This window comes from Amblyomma mixtum, chromosome 5, assembly GCF_055824585.1.
Source record: "Amblyomma mixtum isolate Tamu chromosome 5, ASM5582458v1, whole genome shotgun sequence".
Lineage (NCBI taxonomy): Eukaryota > Metazoa > Arthropoda > Arachnida > Ixodida > Ixodidae > Amblyomma > Amblyomma mixtum.
In genome coordinates this window covers 142971578-142973575 of record NC_143016.1, presented here as the reverse complement: position 1 = coordinate 142973575, position 1998 = coordinate 142971578, and the positions used below count along the sequence as shown (strand labels likewise).

Here is a 1998-nt window from a genome sequence, read left to right as displayed (position 1 = left end):
CCTCAACCACGTGCAAACCAACGCGACGAAAATGCATGCACACTCGAGCTAGCACCGTTCATAGTCTGCGCACGCGAAAAGCCACACTCATATATTAGGAGAGCTCCGACGCTGTTCGTACCGCCTGCAAGATCTTTTGTAAGTACTAAAACTCTTTTATCTTGATATACGTCTGGAAGTTAAAGCGGTTTTTGTAGTAAATGTTGCTTTGACTACATGCGCCTTTATTTTTTCGGCAGGAGAAGAGAGCGAGCCAAAAAGCACGAGGACGACTTCTGTGTACCCACTCTCATTGCGAAATGGCTTGCTTGACGTCGTGCGCAGTGGAATTGTGGCCGAATGGTGAGAATTTAATTTTTCGTCTTTGGTGAGATGAACTCACTAAAGATTCACTACTTTGGCTAACAGCGGGTTTGAACTCATATGAATTGAGATAGGATGCATTCGGGAATATGTCCTTTACCGCTTATGCACGACGGAAATCAGAACCGCTTAATTAATTTTCCACTGCAGACTAGTTGGTAAGGATATGTGTAATACTTCCGTAGTGATTCTGTTTGCATTCTACTCTTGCAGACTCAATAGAAAATCCGCAATTACTGGTTAAAGCTTTTGCCCAAGTTCTCTCGCAATGAAAAAGGGCATTACTCTGGACTATCAGACTAGTATTTTTGTGTGGTTTTCAAGTTGCAGTTTCGAATCCAACTATAGCATGCATGCGAAGCAACTAAGGTAAAACAAAGGTGCCCTGAGTTCCTTGCGTTCAGCGTATTTCGTCAAAAGTCGCAAGCCGCATTTTTGACCCCATTAAATAAAACTAATCAAAAATGTTGTTTTGACGTCCATGTGGAAGAGACGCTACAACCTGTGCATATTTACTGGAATAAAAAATTACCTCGCAATTTAGAGACACAAGTTATGATATTAAAACAAAATAATACATTAATATGTTTTCAATATCACATTAATTTCCTTATCTCGCATTGAATATATTTACTGGGAGTGCGACACGACGCATTAAACTAAATTAAACCATTTGGTGTAAGGGAAGTTTAGTAAATTAAATTCCACTTTGTGCAACTAATATGGGGCTGGTTCTTAAGAATAAATTAAAAATTATCCTGTAAAATATGTTGCTAGTGTCTTCACGATTACTGTGTTTCACAAAATTCGGTGTTATCTTTGTTATGTTTGTTTTTGTTCTGTGATGGCCATAATTCAACTTACCATGACATCATGCATCTCTTTGCAGGCTTGGCACTTCGTGAGGCCATCGTGCAAGAACTGGACGAGGAATTTGTTTGAATGCAGTCCAGCAGCCCCCTTGCAAGTGGAGTGCAACGATTACTTCGGATATGACTGATCAGTTCACTGGAGGACAGCTCCGTTGAGCGCTTTTTGGATGCCTTAGCCGTGCCGCAGCAGCTTGCCGAGATGCTTTGTCCAACCTGATCGGCACTCACCAAACTTGAAAATAAATTGTTTTCCCACAGCCTCTGCCACCATGCTCTTGGGCCCCTTTTCTTTACTCCCCAGGGTGGCTGGTGGTAGCGCAAACCATCCTGTGTGCGCTAGAAGCGTGATTCTTGTAACTCAAAGCAATAAACGGGTCTTTTTTCTGGAATTCTTTCGCACCCTCATTTATGAATATTTGCTAGGTAGAATGTTATGTATGTACATCTATCCACAGTGCCGGTCATTGGCGAGTGGGTTAATTGCATGTGCCAGCGTTCGAAAGCTGGATGCCATTATTCGAAAGCTGGAAACCATTATTCGAAAGCTGGATGCCAATATTCGAAAGCTGGAAACCATTATTCGAAAGCTGGCTACCAATGTTTGAAACTTGGCTACCAATGTTTGAAAGTTGGATGCCAGTATGAGACCTTTGCTGGTCCATGCTGCAGAACGAACATCGGGACTGCGTTGGCCGCTTGATCGGCCGAGCGTTGGCCCAAAACTGGCATGAAAGTAAGGCCAATGTGTGAAGTGGTAGCGCTC

At 42.6% G+C, this 1998-nt stretch overlaps 1 long non-coding RNA gene across 1 annotated transcript; it reads left to right on the top strand.

The window, feature by feature from the left end:
* Positions 1 to 235: 235 nt before the first annotated feature.
* LOC149343948 (uncharacterized) lies at positions 236 to 1502 on the top strand. The gene is made up of 2 exons (XR_016282745.1): positions 236 to 342; positions 1253 to 1502. It is a non-coding gene; the product is annotated as an uncharacterized LOC149343948 (long non-coding RNA).
* The last annotated feature ends 496 nt before the right edge of the window (positions 1503 to 1998 follow it).